The sequence below is a fragment of the Narcine bancroftii genome, chromosome 7 (assembly GCF_036971445.1).
Source record: "Narcine bancroftii isolate sNarBan1 chromosome 7, sNarBan1.hap1, whole genome shotgun sequence".
Taxonomy (NCBI): domain Eukaryota; kingdom Metazoa; phylum Chordata; class Chondrichthyes; order Torpediniformes; family Narcinidae; genus Narcine; species Narcine bancroftii.
This window is the reverse complement of record NC_091475.1, coordinates 167,297,365-167,316,115: the sequence shown is the minus strand read 5'-3', so window position 1 is coordinate 167,316,115 and position 18,751 is coordinate 167,297,365. Positions and strand designations below refer to the sequence as shown.

At 41.8% G+C, this 18,751-nt stretch overlaps 1 protein-coding gene across 2 annotated transcripts in view; it reads left to right on the top strand.

Moving 5' to 3' along the window:
- Nucleotides 1-18,751, top strand: part of upf3a (UPF3A regulator of nonsense mediated mRNA decay) — a 95,333-nt gene that overhangs the window by 15,018 nt on the left and 61,564 nt on the right. The window lies entirely within an intron of this gene.

Here is an 18,751-nt window from a genome sequence, read left to right as displayed (position 1 = left end):
CAGGTGGCAGTAACACAATGAATTCTGAAGTGCATTGAACTATCTTAAATTGGCTGGCACTTCATCCTACAGTAAGATCCTGAAGCTAAAGCAACAAAGTGTAGCAGGCCTAGTGGACAAACTGTTGCCGTCACGGTACTTGCCTAATGGACCGCACGTGAAAGATACTGAGTGCCGAGGAATGGCACGTTGATCTGCCGAGTCTCCTGCCGGAAGGTGCGGGAGACTCACACGGCTTAATTTAAACCTGCTGGTTCCGTGGATTGGCAGCAAACCCATAGTGATGTCCCATCTTGTCCTGTGGAGCTCGGAACAAGATGTCTTTTCAGACATACCCGCTGGCATGCAGCAAAGGGAGAGTTTCCCAGCTCGGGGTACATACGCTGCAAAAGGATACCCATGCTGCCCTGCTCAACGAATTTCCCCATATTCTCACTCCTAATTTCAATGCCTCATTGCAGAGACACTTCAGGCCCACTGATTCATGTCAAGGCTCGTTGTCTTCCACCTGATAAAAGAAGCATATAAACTCTGAATAAATCAGTCTTGAGTTGACTAATCTGGCATGTGTTTGTATTACTTTTGTAGCTCTACCGTAGTAGCTACTACAATTGGTGACCCCAACTGCAAGATTCATCTGTAGCTGAGTCTACAGTCATAATGGATGCAACTACAGCAGCAGCGGCAACTGCCGCCACGGCAGCAGTTAACGCAGTTGGCCTCCTTTCTGGACCCATCAACCTTGGGTTTGGCTTCTTCAGGCTGAAACCCAGTTTTGTCTTCGGGGCATAAAGGTGGAGGACTTGAAGTTCTGGCATGTGTTGGATGCTGCTACTGCATCTTGAGAAAGTGAATTTATTGCCAATCCCCAGCAGAAAACCAGTACACCAGGTTCCACCAGGTTCCACCAGTTTCTCCTGGATACACTGGAATTGACAAGACATGAGCATGTCATGTGGCTTTTGAACATGGAAGGCCTGGGTGACAGGAATCCTTGAGACCCAATGAATGAGATGCTGGCATTGGTGGATGGTCATTCTCATTGCCTGCTTTTTGAAACCCTATTCCTATCAAAGCTCCCAGCTCGTGTTGCCATACCTGTCGCTAACATGGATTTCTGCCATCCCCATGACATAGCACGGGAGGCTGACAGGCTCTATTGTACTCCTACACAAGAATCTGCTAAAATACAGTCTGTTTTGGCAGCCAATACATCTCCCATGTCCTACGAGCCTCCTGTATCTGCAGTTCAATCAAAGGAGGAGGAACTTGTTGACATATGTCGAGAGTGGTGTTTTTACCATTGCCGTTGGGGAGAAAATGCCCATAAATGTGTCTAGCCATGTAACTATTACAGGAAAAAGGCAGGAAACTAAAGAGCTGGCTGCCAATAGTGGCTTCGGCAGCTGGCGCAAATCCGGGCCTATTGTATCTTCATGATGATGCAGGTAAGCGCAAGTTTCTTGTAGACACAGGTGCTGATGTCAGTTTACTCCCGCCGACCTATTTTGAAAGAACGCATAAACAACAACACCTGGCTCTTCAAGTAGCGAATGGAACTACCATTCCCAGCTTTGGCACGCGGCGGATCGCAATTGGAATAGGAGGGACCACATTCCATTGGAATGGCGTCTTAGCTTCTGTTGCTCAGCCCATTTTGGGTGCGGACTTTTTATGAACCCATGATTTACTGGTGGACGTGAAACGGGGGAAATTGGTTCATGCCATCACTTTTCAGACATCCCGCTGGCATGCAGCAAAGGGAGAGTTTCACAGCTCGGGGTACATACCCTGCAAAAGGATACCCATGCTGCCCTGCTCAACGAATTTCCCCGTATTCTCACTCCTAATTTCAATGCCTCAAAAGCAGTCCATGGTGTGTCTCATTGCAGAGTCACTTCAGGCCCACTGATTCATGTCAAGGCTCGTTGTCTTCCACCTGATAAATTGCTGTAAGCAAAGGTGGAGTTCACGGCAATGGAGGAGTTGGGTATCATTCGACACTCCAACAGTCCTTGGGCATCACCATTACACATGGTACCAAAAAAATAGGAGGATGGAGACCCTGCGGCGATTACCATAGGTAATGATGTTACTACACCTGACAGGTAACCAATTCCTCATATACAGGATTTTGCTGCCCATCTACACCATTACCACATTTTTTCCAAGGTTCATCTGGTCAAGGGATATCATCAGATACCTACCCATAAGGATGACATTCCTAAAACAGCAATTATTACCCCTTTTGGGCTTTTTGAATTTCTTAGAATGCCGTTTGGATTGAAAAACCACTCAAACCTTCCAATGGCTGATGGATGCTTTAGGCAGGGATTTGGAGTTTCCATACATTTATTTGGATGACATCCTCATAGCTAGTCAAACTGAGCAAGATCACCACCTGCATTTGCACCACCTTTTCCAACAGCTAGAGGAACTTGGTCTTACCATCAACCCTGGCAAACGTCAATATGGCAGATCCACCATCAACTTCCTAGGACACAAGATCACAGCCGATGGTATATTTCCCTTATTCAGCAAGGTAGACGCAGTCTGTGCTTCTTTCAAACCTATCACAGTTAAGGCACTGCAGAAATTTTTGGGCCTGATAAACTTTTATCATTGGTTTATTCCAGCTACTGACATTCTTCAACCACTATTTCAGATCGTCTCCACCAATCACAGAGACGTTACCTGGACATCAGAGGCAGAGGTTGCGTTTACGACTGCCAAAGAAGTATTGACCAAAGCAGCAATGCTCGTCCATCCCAACCCTGAGGCTACCTTGGGGCTTAGCACTGACGCCTCGAGTACGGCCATGGGTGTGGTTCTTCAGCAGTTGATAATGGCCATTATCAACCCCTCACTTTCTTCAGCTGACATTTAAGGCCAGTGGAAGTGAAATATATTATGTTTGATCGGGAACTGTTGGCGTTGTACCTAGCCACACAGCACTCCCGATATATATTTTGTAAGGTCGGCATTTCACTGTGTTTACAGATCATGAGCCACTCATTTTTGCCTTCAGCAAAATAACGGATCCATGGTTGGCAAAACAGCAGCGTCACTTATGCATTTCAGATTTCAAGACGGACATGCGCCATGTTTCAGGAAAAGACAATCTCGTCGCAAGTACACTGTCCAGATCGACTGTATATCATATTCAGGGTGGAATCAATATTTCTGAATCGGCCGGTGCACAGGCCATAGACCCCAATGTTCAGGAATAGAGTACGACCATTGCTAACCTGGACAAACAACGGATGGCACCACAACAGGGTGTTGTGACGTGTCTTTGAGCTACCCTAGACCATTGATTCCGGCATCATGGAGGTGACGCTTTTTCGACCAGATACACGGCTTGACTCATCATCCATCAGAACATCAGTCAAACTCATGTCAAATAAATACATATGGCATGGACTAAAAAAACATGTCGCTCAATGGGCACGTACATGTACCTCCTGCCAGTCTGCCAAAATTCAGCGGCACACCAAGGCTCCTCTTCAGACTTTTTCAGCGGTACGCAGGAGGTTTGAACACGTGCATGTGGACCTGGTTGGACCATTTCCAATATCTCAAAACATGAGATTCATTCTAACAGTAGTGGACTGTTTCACATGCTGCCCAGAGGCCATCCTGTTGCCATCCAGTGACATTGAAACATGTGCTAGGGCATTCATCATTAATTGGATCGCTAGATTTGGTGTCCTGACGCACATAGCTTCAGACCGCAGAGCACAATTCACCTCTGCATTATGGTCTGCCTTTGCGCGCTTTTGTGGCACGCACCTGCACCACACCACGGCATACCATCCACAGTCCAATGGCCTTGTGGAACATTTCCACCAGCAACTTGGCCCAATTGGGTTTATAAATTGCCATGGGTTCTACTGGGAGTCCGCACGGCCCCAAAGGAAGATTTTTCTGCATCATCTGCAGAGATGATTTATGATACAGTGCTTACAGTTCCAGGGACATTCATTTCGCAACCAACTCTGACCTGGACATCCTTCAGCAGCTTCGACGTGGTATCACTAGCAGCAAACCTGTTCCTACCAACTGGCATGGAACCCCTAAACAACATGTGCCCCCACAGCTCCTGGACGCTGATTTTGTTTTTGTACTGTAACAATATTAATATTTGGGGAGAATTTATAAGATTTAGAGTAGGTCACATACATACACACATTTTAAAACAGATCTTATTTGAAAGACTGAAGAATTCACATTGCAGGATCTCTTGGAAAATGGAAGCACCTTTCACAAGTAGGTGTTGATTGAACTGACTTCATAAAATGTTTGACCATTGTCTTGCTAGAGACATGCTGTCTATCAGTACCCTTTCTGCAAAGTGCTCAGAGAAAGGTCACTCCTGGATTTTTATCTAACAACAGACCAAAGCAGAAGAAAGAACTCCTGTTGTTTTGCTCAGGAAGGTGGGGGTTTTGCTAGACATGAATCACAAGCTCTCTTTGGAGTTTTAGTTGGAAAAGAGAGAGAGTTGAGTTAACGGCTCTGTCAGTGTGTGGGACACTTGACAAGTAACTGAAAAATGCAATCCAGGGAAAACTGTTTGAAATTGATGAAAGCAAGTTCCAGAGCACTAGATGGCTGGATGTGCTATCTATCTGATGTTTCTCTTGATATAGAGGAAGGAATGGAACTCTGTGGTAGCTTGAAGAAAGAGGTTACCATCTAGAATACCCGGATGGGGCAAGTTTCATCAGCTAGACCCTGAAGTGACTAGTGGTGGTACCTCAGTCGTGGAAATCCTGGAGCAACAAATATCTCTCTTTGCAAGCCCGACAAGAACTTTCCTGAGCGGTAAACATTTACCTTTCAAGCACCAACCCTGGTGAACTTTATACATGTTAAATTCTGTGTACAGTATGGTGATTGCCTGCAACCAGAAACTTGGAAGAAGAAGTGAGATTGAACTGTGAACCAAAGAACTTTTCTTGAATTTACACACACATTACGTACATGTGCTTTAGAATTAGAAGAGGATAATTTGGGTTAGTATAGACTCTAGTATAAGAATAGAGTTAAGTTAAAGTTTGATTCTATTTTCATGTTTGAAGTTAATTAAAAATAACTTGTTTTGAAAGCCACTTGTCTTGGTAAATGTCTATTGCTGCTGGGTTTTGGGGTCCTTTGGGCTAGTAACTACGCCGACAGGTCCCAGGAGCGCCGTTACAATGACCATATGAGGGCCCTTTCAGTGTGATTTCAGTGTGATTAAGAGGGTTGTTACTTTGGACATGGGGGGGGCATTTGCAGCTGTTTAGTGTAGGCAGATTCAAGCCTGCCCATGTGGATCCCACTGCACCCATTCAATGCCTCCAGCCCAGATGGTGTGGGCGTCCACGTAAGGCACACACAACTGGTGTTTGTTTCTGGCGACGATTCTGGGGGGGGGGGGTGATGTAATGGCCAGGTAGCAGACCGAGCAGGCACGCGAAAGATACTGAGTGCCGAGGATCTGCTGAGTCTCCTGCTGGAAGGCATGGGAGACCCACAAGGCTTAATTTAAATCTGCCAGTCCCGTGGATCAGCAGCAAACCTGTAGTGACATCCCACCTTGTCCCGTGGAGCTCATGACGTGCAGTATATAAAAGAAGTTTGTAAACTCTGAATAAATCAGTCTTGAGTTGACTATTCTGGCATGTGTTTGTATTACTTTAATAGCTCTTCCATAGTAGCTGCTACAAAAGGAGTTTTTCAAAGCTTAAAAACTGGAAAATTTTTGAATGGCCAAGTCAGTAACTTGATCTTTTTCTTTTTAAAATATTTTTATTAAGTTTAAGGTGTACTAATGTAATATAAATTCAATCATATCATATACATGTCCATTGTAAATTAAAAAGCATTACCATAATGGTCAATTGTATTATTTAAGAAAAGGTTGGACAGGTATATGGATGAGAAGAAGATGGAGGGTTATAGGCATTGTGCAGGGAGGTGGGACTAGAAAGGGGTGTTTGGTTCGGTGCGAACTAGAAGGGCCTAATGGCCTGTTTCCGTGCTGTAATTGTTATGTTATGATTACCAAATAACTTTGTTTTGTTCAGGACATCAAATTCTATAATTATAGTAAGTAAACAACTAAATCTTAGCTCATACTATATCCGAAAATAATATGCTTGATCTTAAATCATTGAGAAACCTTAAGGGGACAAGCCCCAAAAACAAGCAGGAGCTGAAGATGGCTGCAGTAGAGGCCTGGTAGAACATCACCAAAGATGCTCAGCACCTGGTGATATCTATGAATCACAGACTTCAAGTAGTTATTGCATCCAAGGTGTGTGTATATATATAAATATATATATATATATATATATTTTATATATTTTATATATTTATATATATATATTTTATATATTTTATATATTTATATATATATATATATATTATATATTTTATATATATTATACAAGGACTGCCTAAAGAAATCTCTTGGTGCCTGCCACATTGACCACCGCCAGTGGGCTGATGACGCCTCAAACCGTGCATCTTGGCGCCTCACAGTTTGGCGGGCAGCAACCTCCTTTGAAGAAGACCGCAGAGCCCACCTCACTGACAAAAGGCAAAGGAGGAAAAACCCAACACCCAACCCCAACCAACCAATTTTCCGCTGCAACCGTGTCTGCCTGTCCCGGATCGGACTTGTCAGCCACAAACGAGCCTGCAGCTGACGTGGACTTTTTACCCCCTCCATAAATCTTCGTCCGCGAAGCCAAGCCAAAGAAAGAAATATATATATATATATATCCAACAAAGTACTAAATTTGACTACTTTAACATGACGTGCCTTTGCTATGTCACAAATATTATGGTGCCCTGAAATGAGGGGACCATGTATTTAAAGAGTGCTGTAATTTCTACATGGTCAAACCAAAATGTACATAAAATCTGGAATGTGCACTTTAATCATGTGAATTGTTTGATTATAAATGTAAAACTGTGGAGCACAGGGGCAAATAAAGGGGAAAAATAAGTGTTTGTCCCAAACATTATGGAGGGCACTGTATATAACCAACATTTTGGGTCTGAGCAAAAAGCAGGCAGGTGTCTGAATACAAAGGCATTTTTGTGCTTTTACCACTAACTTGCATGATAAGAATTGTGGAATAGGTGTTAAACTGGAGTGTTTTATCAGTTAACGTTTTACCATGTCCAAATGTGAGTATTAATTCACAAGGGGAATGTCAAGAAGGTTTGATATATCTATAATTTTTTTTCTAATTTATGTTAAATTTGGCCTTAGACTTTTGACATAGGATGATAATATGGTATGTACAAAGTATGTAAAGTTGAAACTTTAAATCATAAAGTTTAGCATTGAAGTAGAACTTTATTTTATGATGAAAAAGAGGTTTTTAAATTAGTAAACATACAGTATTCACACAAACAATGATAACTCTTTAATAACTCAGAACTCTAGGTCGAGTGATGGAAGCAAAATTCCTAGCATTAAATCATAATTTCTTTCTTGATAAATGGGTAATTGCATCCTGTTTGAATTGCTGTTTCTTTTAATAAAGCTATAAAATAATAACCTAAATATTGTCTCAAACTTTTCTGTAAAGAGTTTAAGATTGTGTCATCCTTTTATATTTGCCTGAATTGCTGAGTTTCCATCTATTCTATATGGCCCTGTATTCCAATTATTTGACCTATCTAGGTAAGAAAATTCAATAAGATTGGGATTATAACCAAGGTATACCAAATGTTGAGATGTACAGTATCATGACATTATTTGATTTTTCTGTTTGAAAGCCACATAGAATATGTACTCTTATTTGATCGAGACACTGTATGGGTCAGATAAATGAACAAAAAAAATCAAATAACTTGCTCTTTGACAAACCAATATGGTGATGTTATTCACGTTATTGTTCACTATGAATTTTGTAATAAAATGCATTATATTTTAAGGTGGAGCAAACTGTAGTGTATTTGACTGCCATATTCTGAAAATTAGTAGTAGGCTTTATTTGCCACTTTAAGAAGAAAATGAGACTTTACCCTGAACCGCGGTGCTACATAAAAACAACATAACTACGATCAGCATAGGAACGGAGGCACCAGATCCAAAGATGCCACTGCTGTGCCACCATCTTGGTCCTTAGCCAGCACTATATCCCCACAGGACAGTGAAATATCACCATCTCTCTTACACATACATCTCCAATTACACACAACAACTTAAAATGTATTTTTTTTTTTTAAAGCGCCACAATTCATTGATTTTCAGAGGCTGGGCCATGGTTACAGAAGTCGAAATGTGTCTTTAGGGTGTTAAAATGTCTGCTAGAGACTGCACCTGATCTGAAGTGTCCACTGCAGGCTACTACCGCGTTGCCATCAAGGCCAGGTTTTCCCAGCATCTGTTAAATTGTCTTTTAAAGGGAAAACCACTCTCACAGTTTGCCGTCTCTTGAGGTCGAAGCCATGGCATCTTCCCTCATGTGACCCCTGAACTGGCCCCATGACTCTGCCACTCCAGACAACTCGGGTCACCTCCTCCAACTCTGCTTCTTCAAACACCTTGGGATACCTTCTCTGACTGCACCACACCATCTCCATGACCCCGGCAACATCAACTCGGCCGTTGAAGGCCACATCGCCCCAGCAGAAGCCTCAATACTTTCAGCCTTTTGAGTCCTTTTGACCCAGTGGTTGGGTCTGTACACTTCACTGCCTCTTTTGGAGGACTGCTTTTGCTTGGTGCTCCCCAAATCTCAACATTTGACTCCGTGTTCCAGGCTCCATTCTTGTCAGCTCAAGGATTGAGCATAGGGCCTACTTGAGGGGGTGGGGTTCCTGTAACACCCGGCCCAGAGAGGCTGCTGCAGGCTACAGCTGTGCTTCCATCTTGATTGCATAAGGCAACAATAGTCATGAAACTATTTTGAATTGATCATATTGACTCTCTTAAATACTCCTTAAAAATTCCATTCTGATTACAACACCAACCAGTAAGTTCAATATGTTCATGGATATCTTCAATATCTCACTCCAGCAGGGTGTGGTACCCACCTATTTCAAACAGGCATCAATCATACCAAGAAGAGTATAGTAACCTACCTTAATGACTATTGACCAGTAGCACTTATATCAACAGTGATGAAGTGTTTTGAAAGGCTGGTGTTACGAGCCCAGAGGACCCAAAAACCCAGCAGCAATAGATATTCACCAAGACAAATGGTTACTTAAACAAAAGTTGCTTTTAATTATCTGTAAACCTGAAAACAGAATCATACTTGAACTTATCACTATTGACTTAACTAACCTAACTTAACCCCCTTCTAATTCTAAGCACACACGTATGTAATGTGTGTGTAAGTTCAGAAAAGTTCTTTGATTCACAGTCCAATCTCGCTTTTCATTCCTCCAAGTTCACTGGTTGCACAGAATTTAACATTTATAAAGTTCACCAGGCTTTGGTGCTTGAAAGGTAAATGGTTACTGCTCAGGAAGGTTCTTGTCAGTTTTCAGAGTGAGATTCATTGTATGCTGACACCCACAATTGATTCCTTTTTAAATCAGCCACTTCAGTGTCTTGCCGAAGAAACTTGCCCCCTCAGGGTTCTCCAGATGATAACCTCTTTCTTTCAGGTCACCACAGAGTGCCTTTTTATCTCTCTTATTCCAAGTGAAACATGAGACAGCCAGTCCTCTCCTCTTGCATGAACCACAAGGTCTTTGACCAGGCTGATCTGTTTTCAAATGGGGTTTTCCAGCTTGTCCTGTTCCAGTCCCAGTTGCTGCTGCTGACTGTAGCACTGCCAAACTGAATTCTCTCTCTCTTTCTCTCTCTCTCTCTAAAACGTTTTTACTCTCTCTGCTTGCAAAACCACATGACCCTCCTCAAATACCAAGTTCCACTCCAGGCCAATGCAGCTCTGACAAGCTCTTTCATTTGTGACCTTTCTGTAAACAACAATTCATTAGTGAAGTCTCTTAGGCACTCTCCAAAACTTTTGCAAAAGCTCTGGGGCTGACATGTCTAGCATGAGCAGAGCTCCAGTATTTTAAATAAAATCTGTTTTAAAGTGTTTGTAAGTGACTTACACTAAAATCTGCCCCAATTTATCTCTCAAAAACATACCTATATTCTGTCACACTGGTGATGAAGCATATCAGCTCCTGTCTGAACAGTGATCTGGATACCTTCCAATTTGCCTATGGTAGTAACTGACATCTCACTGACTACACACAAAATGCTGGAACACCTGGATGGCAAAGATGCATAAATCAGGATGCTCTTTATCAACTACAATTCAGCATTTAACACCATCGTCCCCATAAAACTGATCAGCAAACTCCAAGACCTGGAACTCAACACTCCACTGTGTAATTAGATAATGGATTTTCTTACTTCCAGACCACAATCAGTGAGGATTAGTAAAGACATCTGCACAATCTCCATCAGTACCGGAGCACCACAGGGCTGTGTTTTTAGCCCCCTGTTCTACTCACTTTATGCCTATGACTGTGTGGCTTGGTACAACAATAATATCATGTAGTGGATTGTATAAAGAAAGGTGATAAGTCAGCATACAGGAGGGAGATTGAAAACAGCTGAAAAGTGCACCAATAACATCCTTGCCCTCAATAACAACAAGACTAAAGAGCTGAATGTTAAGTTCAGGAACAGAAAGCCAGGGATTTACAATCCAGTGATTCTTAGGAGTTACTATCTCAGAGGATCTTTCCTGGACCAGCATACCAATTACATCATGAAGAAAGCACGTCAGCACTTCTACTTCCTCAGAAATTTGCGGAGATCTGGTATGACACTAGAAACCCTGGCAAATTTCTACAGATGCATGGTGGAATGTGTGCTGACTGGCTGCATCATTGTCTGGTATGGGGACACCAATACCCCTGATTGAAAAGTCCTCCCAAAACGTAGTAGACATAGCCCAGGACATCACAGGTAAAACCCTTCCCACTCTTGAGGATGTCAACTGAGAACACTGCTGTCAGAGAACAGCAGCAATCATCAAGGATTTACATCACCCAGTACACGCTCTGTTCTTGCTCCTGCCATCAGGAAAGAGGTATAGGTGCTAAAAGACTCACACCAGCAGGTTCAGGAACAGCTGCTTCCCCTCCACCATCAGACCCCTCAACAATAAACTCAATCAGGGACTAATTTAAGGACTTGATTTTTTTAAATTCTCTGTTACAGTTTGTTTACATTCATTATCTATTTACAATTCTTTATTTGTTTACATATATATGCTGTGTACAGTTTTTGCACTACCAATAAAGGTAATTCTGCCTCACTCGCAGAAAAAAATAACCTTAGGGTGTATGTGATGTCAAGTTTATTTATCATTTAATTTCACAAGTACAAACTGACAAAACTGCATTCGCCGGTCCTCGGTGCAAATGTCCAAACACACAACCAGATGTAACACACATACAGACAAGTGATACACATGCAGAACAATGTATATGTATAAATATAAATAAATATTGTCTAACAAATTGTCGAGTTAGTGTGAGCAGTTCATTTTGTCATTTAGCAGTCTCACTGCCTGTGGGAAGAAGCTGTTTCTCAGTAATCTAAATTGAGATTTTCTGATATGGGTTTCTAATATCTTGATAAATATTAGCTAAACAATTAAAAATGAATGCAGGAAAAGTTCATGTTTAGTTTTATTTTGCAGATATGGAAGAAAATACAGGGCCTCTGGTTAAGATCTAAAATTTTGATCAGTTATTAAAACATACCATATGATCAGAATGTATTTAACAAATTCTAAACACCTACGCTACAGATCATATCATTTGAATCTGAAGGAATATTAATTACTTGCTCTCTTTCTCAGCACCATTCTCCTTCTGTAATGTACTCTGGTTTAGTTTAATGCAAAAATTTGCATTCTCTTTACAGTAGAGAATGAAAATACTTGTACACTTAGAGAATGTTAATATTAAATTCCTGCTGGTGGTACAATATTGTTTTAATTCAGATTGCACTTCTTTAATCTGTTTGTTCTGTAATTAACAGGAAACCATTACATTTGTATCAATATCATTTTACAGTTTTCTGTTTGAGTAATTAAGTTTCATAATTCCACTTTTTTTGTCATTGATTCCTGAAAGTCTATCCTTTCAATTCTGTTCCATGACTTCAGCAATTAACTAAGGGATTAAATATATAGAATATGTTAGAACATAGAATAATACCCCACGTTATAGGCCCTTTGGCCCTTCTTGTTGTGTCCTTCCTTTTTTAAAAAAAATGTACTAAACCCTCCCTACCCCATAATTCTCTATTTTTCTTTCATCCTTGTGTCTAAGAGTCTCTTAAATGCCCCCTATGTTTCAGCCTCCACCACCAATGCAAGGCATTCCAGGCACCCTCAACTATGTGTAACAACACTTAACCCTCATGTCTCTCCTAAATTTCCCTCCCTTAACTTTGTGCATAGGTGTTTGCTGATCCTGCCCTGTGAAACAGGTGCTGGCTCTCCACCCTATCTATGCCTCATAATCTTGTAGACTTCTAACAAGTCTCCTCTCATTCTTCAATGCTCCAAAAAGAAAAATTCCAGTTCTGCTAACCTTGACTCATAAGTCTTGTTTCCTAATCCAGGCAACATCCTGTTAATCTCCTCTGCACCCTTTCTCTAGCTTCCACGTCCTTCCTATAATGAGGTGACCAGAACTGAACACAATACTCTAAGTGTGGTCTTATCAGAGATTTGTAGAGTTGCAACATGACCTCTCGACTCCTGAATTCAATTCTCCTATTAAGGATTCCCAGTATCCCATAGGCCTTCTTAACTATCCTATCAACCTGTGCGGCGACCTTGACGGATGTATGGATTTGAATCCCAAAGTCCTTCTGTTCATCCACACTCTTTTATATTTTCAATATTTTTATTAACATTGAAATTTCACATCCAAAAATACAGTGTGCATATGGATTTATGTTAAAATTCAAAAAGATGCATTACACTTAAATTGTATCATTTCATCCAAGGTACTCCATATTTTAATCAAACAGATTATTTATGTTATTTTAATTTATTTTAAAAAAGGAAAATCTAAACCCACTACAAAGATGGAAGCTGTTTGGCCAAAAAAAATAGGAAAAGGGAGAATTCTTATCAGAGTGATAAATTACCTCATTAGTCCACATTTCTATTTGCGTAACAAATTAAAGATCATTTAAAAATTCAAAAAGGATCCCCACAGTGTTTCAAATTTTAAATTCAAATTGGAAATTCAGCATCTAATCTTCTGTAAGTTTAAACATGACATGGCATCACATAGCCATTGAGAATGATTAGGCAGGGTAACCTCCCTCCATCTGAGCCACACCGCCCACCTAGCCATAAGAGAAATAAAAGGTAATACATGCAGCTCAGATGTCGCTAAAGTTGTATCACTCTCTCCATCAAGTGCAGAGAAAGTTTGAAATACTTCGATCCAATATTTCTCAAGACTCTGGCGTGTCCAGAACATATGAATTATTTACGGTTTTTACACATAAGTAATGTTAATTTCCAGTAATAAATAAGCATACTTACCTCCAGAATGGCTGTTCACACAGGCAGGGCGTTTACACAGTTGTGGTATTTTACTGAAAGTTACTGCCAAGTATAACGGAGTTTTTAAAATGTTGTTCAAGTATTCTCCATTTTCAGAGGGAGATGCCCTCCCCAGTCCCCTGTCCCCGTGCCCCATCATCCCTGACCCCGTGGGCGCCCTCTCTTACCTTTGGTGGAAAAGTGACTCTCGGCCTGAGCACGCAGTGGGAGAGAAGCAAGCGATGGCTGGCTCAATGCGGGACCAATGGCCATCTTCCTTACCTATAAACCCCCACGCAGCTGGAACCGCTGTGCATATCTCTGGCATTGGCAGAGTGATTCGAGCTGTGTCAGGGATTATGGGTTAGGAAGACAGCCATTGCTCCCACATTGAGCTGACACTGCAATCTGGTGCGGCACTCTGGTAAATTCCAGGCTCAGCAGTACTGCATCCCTGCTGCCACATCGGAGTTAGATTGCGGGGACTGACAGACAGCTGGTGGTGGGGGGGGGGGGGGTGGGTGGCTGGATGGTGAGGTCTAAGTATGAGGCGATCGGGCATATTTTTGCATTCAGCCTGCAGTTCAGTCTAGGGCTTCTGCAGGAAAAATGCCAGGATGGAAATTAGCTATTCTGTTCCAACTTTTTAACACAGCCTGCATTATGGGAAAATTGCGCAAATTTTAAGCTTCTCAGCGGCAGTGTAAACGTCATAAATGAAACATCTCCATTGTTGCATTTATCACAATGAGGAGATATATCCACCTATAAATGAGATAGTTTGACTTTGGACATGTGAGCCTTGTGGACTACTTTAAATTGTAGGAGAGAGTGGTGGGCACATAAAGAACAGATATTAACTGATTTGAAAATTACATTCCAAGTTTCTTCAGGAATTAAAAGCTGTAGGTCCTTTTCCCAAGCTTTTTTAAATTTTATCTAAGGGAGCCTCTCTTATTCCCAACAACATATCATAAACGTTAGATAATGAACCATTATAGAAAGGTTGTAAATTAAAAATTACAGCAATTACATTCTTATCAATCGGTGAATCTTACGTTAGTGGTGTGCAAACTATTGGAGAGGATTTTTAAGAATAGGATCTATGAGCATTTGGAGAAGTACAGTCTACTCAAGGTTAGTCAGCATGGCTTTGTGAAGGAAAGGTCATGCCTCAAGAGCCTAATTGAGTTTTTGAGGAGGTAACAAAATGAATTGATGAAGATAGGACAGTAGATGTGGTCTACATGGATTTTAGCAAGGCATTTGACAAGGTCCCCCACAAGAGACTCATCCAGAAAGTCATAAGGAACAGGATCAGTGGAACCTTGGCTGTGTGGTTTAAAAAATTGGCTTGTACGAAGAAAGCAGAGAGTAGTAGTGGAAGGAAAGTATTCTGCCTGGAGGTTATTGACTAGTGGAGGGATGAAAGTATCTGTTCTGGGACCCCTGCGCTTTGTGATTTTTATAAATGACCTGGATGAAGAGGTGGAAGGCTGGGTCAATAAGTTTGCGGATGACATGAAAGTTGGAGGAGTTGTGGATGGAGCTTAAGGTTGTCAAAGGTTACAAAAGAATATAGACAGGAAGCAGAGTTCGGCAGAAAAGTGGCAGATTGATTTCAATCCTGTGAATTGATGAACTTTGGAAGGACAAACCAGAAGGCTGAGTACAGGGTTAATGGTCAGTTACTTAAGAGTGTGAACAACTTTCAGTTAAATAAGGTTTACCAAATACTCACTTTTTTTCCAATATCAACAGATTAGATTTTTTTTTAAAACAATCTCAATTACATTTCTCTTGTGGGGGACCTTGTCAAATGCCTTGCTAAAATCCATGTAGACCACATCTACTGTCCTATCTTCATCAATTTATTTTGTTACCTGCTCAAAAAAACTCATTTAGGCTCTTGAGGCATGACCTTTCCTTCACAAAGCCATGCTGACTAACCTTAAGTAGACTGTACTTCTCCAAATGCTCATAGATCCTATTCTTAAAAATCCTCTCCAATAGTTTGCACGTAAGACTCACCGGTTTCTAATTCCCAGGATTCTCCCTATTGCCTTTTGTAATAAGGGGACTGAATTTGCCATTCTCCAATCCTCTGGCACCTTCCCTCACTTCCCAGAGCAGCCTGGGGTATGTCACGACTGGCCCTGGGGACTTATCAATAGTGATGTTTTTAAGAAAATCCAACACTTCCACTAACTTAATGTCCACATTGTCCAGCACACAGGCCTGTTCAATTTCAATCTCACCATGATCAAGGTCCTTTTGTGAATACTGACACAAAGTATTCATGAATGACCTCCCCAACCTCCTCTGCCTTCAGGCACATGTTGCCTCCTTTATCCTTTAGTGCCCCACCTTCATTCTCATCATCCTTCTTTTTTTTTTACATACGGATAGAACACCTTGGGGTTCTCTTTAATTCTATGAGCCAAGGCCTTCTCATGTCTCCTTTGAGCTCTCCTAAGTCCTTTCTTAAGCTCCTTACTGGCTACCATGTACTTCTCATGAGCCCTTTGTTTCCTATATCTAATGTATGCTTCTTTCTTTTGAACCTGTTTTGTCAGCCACAGTTCCCTTTTTCTACCATCTTTTCCTTGTCCCAGTGGGACAAACCTATCTTGAACCCTGAACAATTGGTCTCTAAACTTCCTCCACATTACTTCTGAGCTTTCACCCTTAATCATCTGTTTCCAATTTATTCTCGCTAGTTCCTGCCTCATCCCTTTATAATTAGCCCTTCCCCTGTTAAGCACTTTCCCACTTTGACTGTTTTTAATCCTTTTCCATAGCTATGTTGAGGCTAAGTGAGCTGTGGTCACTCTCACCAAAATGCTCCCCCTCTGAGAGGTCCGGCATCTGACCAGGTTCATTCTCCAGAACCAGATCCAGTGTAGCCTCTCCTCTACCCAGCCAGTCCACATATTGTGTCAGGAATTCTTCTTGTACACACCTGACAAATTCAGCCTCATCTATCCCTCTTGCAGTCAGTAGGTGACGGTCATTATTAGGGAAGTTGAAATCACCCATTACTACAGCCCTATATTTCCCACATTATTTCAAAATCTGCCTGCTTATCTGCTCCTCCGTGTCCTGAGGGCTATTTGGAGGGCCGAAAAACTACTCTTATTTCTGACTTCCACCCACACCAACTCAGTGGACATTCGCCCTGCAGCGTCCTCCCTTTCTATAGCCGTGTTACTATCCCTAACCAGTAATGCTACTTCCCCCTCATCCCCCTTATCTACCTCCCATCCTATTCTTTTTAAAACACCTAAACCCAAGTACCTGCATCAGCCAATCTACCTTTCCTCCAACCAAGTTTCAGTATTGGCCACCACATGGTAGTTCCACGTACTGATCTATGCTGTAAGTTCATCCCTTTATTCCTAATATTCCTAGCGTTGAAATAGACACGTTTCAAGCACTAACTGGCTACCTTTATTTTGTCCCCTGCCTGTCCTTCCTCGTCAACTCAGCATCATGCTTTTGTTCTTCTACCCTAATCTCTGCAATCACATTCTGATTTCCACCACCCCCGCCAAACTATTTTAGAGCCTCCCCAACAGCTCTAGCAAACCTTTCTGCTAGGATGTTGGTCCCCAGTTCAGTGCAGCCCATCTTTTTTGTACAGGTCAGACCTTCCCCAGAAGAGATCCCAATGATCCACAAATCTGAACCCCTGCCCCTGGCACCAAATCTTCAGCCATGCATTCATCTGCCACAACTTCCTGTTCCAACACTCTCTGGCATGTGGCACAGACAGCAATCCTGAGATTACTACCCTTGAGGTCCTGCTTTTTAATATCTTTCCTAACTCCCTATATTCCTCCTCAGGACCTCATCCCTTCTTCTCTTTATGTCATTCCCCCATGATATCTGGCTTCTGAGCCAGGGGTCCAGCCTCTACGCCGTAGACCATTTTCTACCCCCCCCCCCCATCAAACAATATCTAAAACAGTATACTTGTTGCGAGGAATGACCACAGGGTGTTCTGCTCTTTATGCCTCTTCTTCTTCCCTCTCCTGACAGTCACCCATTTACCTGTCTCCTGACTTTTTAGAGGTCACTGCCTCCCTGAAACTCTTGTCCATCACTACCTCTGTCTCCTTTAAGATCCAAAGTTCGTCCGCCTCCAGTTCCCTAACTCGGTTTGTCAGGAACTACAGCTGGTTGCACCTTTTGCAGGTGTAGTCATCAGGAACAAACATGATATCCTTGTCTTCCCACATCCTAAAGTTGGAGCACTGGGCTTCCCTAACCACTGGCTCCATTACCTACTCCTAAGTTAATTAAATTAATTAAAGAAAACTACCAACCTTACATCACTGAAAGTAAGCTCTTTCTCAGCCTCTGCTTACTGAAGCCTCTCGAGCCAAAGCCTCAAAGCTCCACTCCTATGCTGGGCCACTCTCATACTGGCTGCTCCTCTTTAGCTAACCCTCCCTTTATTTGTCCCTGCCAATTATCACAAGTACTCACTCCCACAAATCAACACTGTTTCATCCTTCAGTTGCCCTCTGAGCTTTTTTTTTAAAAACCTTTTTAAAACTTTTTAAACATCACTCAGCTTGGCTGATTTTCTACATTCCCTGTTCTCAATGAATCCCTCACTCCTTTTGAGTCCCTCCTCCTACTCCAATGGTTCTGAGATCACAATGACCCGAGCCCACACTCCAGGCTCTTTTTAAAGTTGTTTACTTTCAAGTCTACACCATTTCAAAGGCTCTCCATATTTGTTTCTATTATGTCCATATCACACATTACTATTTGCATGCACATAGCATCAAGCCCTTGACCTACTTTGGTCATACAGTGTTTATTTGATTTTTATTTTTGCCTTTGGTCCCTGCCAACAATTCAGATCCTTAGTTATAGTTCCAGTTTCAGAAAATCCTCTGAAGTTATTGTCTTTGGAATGTCCCTATAATCTACTCTATCATTAAAACTTCCACTTCCTCAATGTCTGCCAGTTCTGCAATATTCTCAGTTGATTGAGTATCATCATCCAGGCATTTGTTGCCTTCAGGGTATGACTATTCTTGTGATGTCTTCCTTCTATGCCAGGATTAATGTTGGGCTTATCACTGTTATGTATATATGCCTTGAGTGCAAATGATGTCATCGCGCTGAGTATGATAATGTCACTCCTATATACAGTACTGGAGGAAAACCATCTTTAA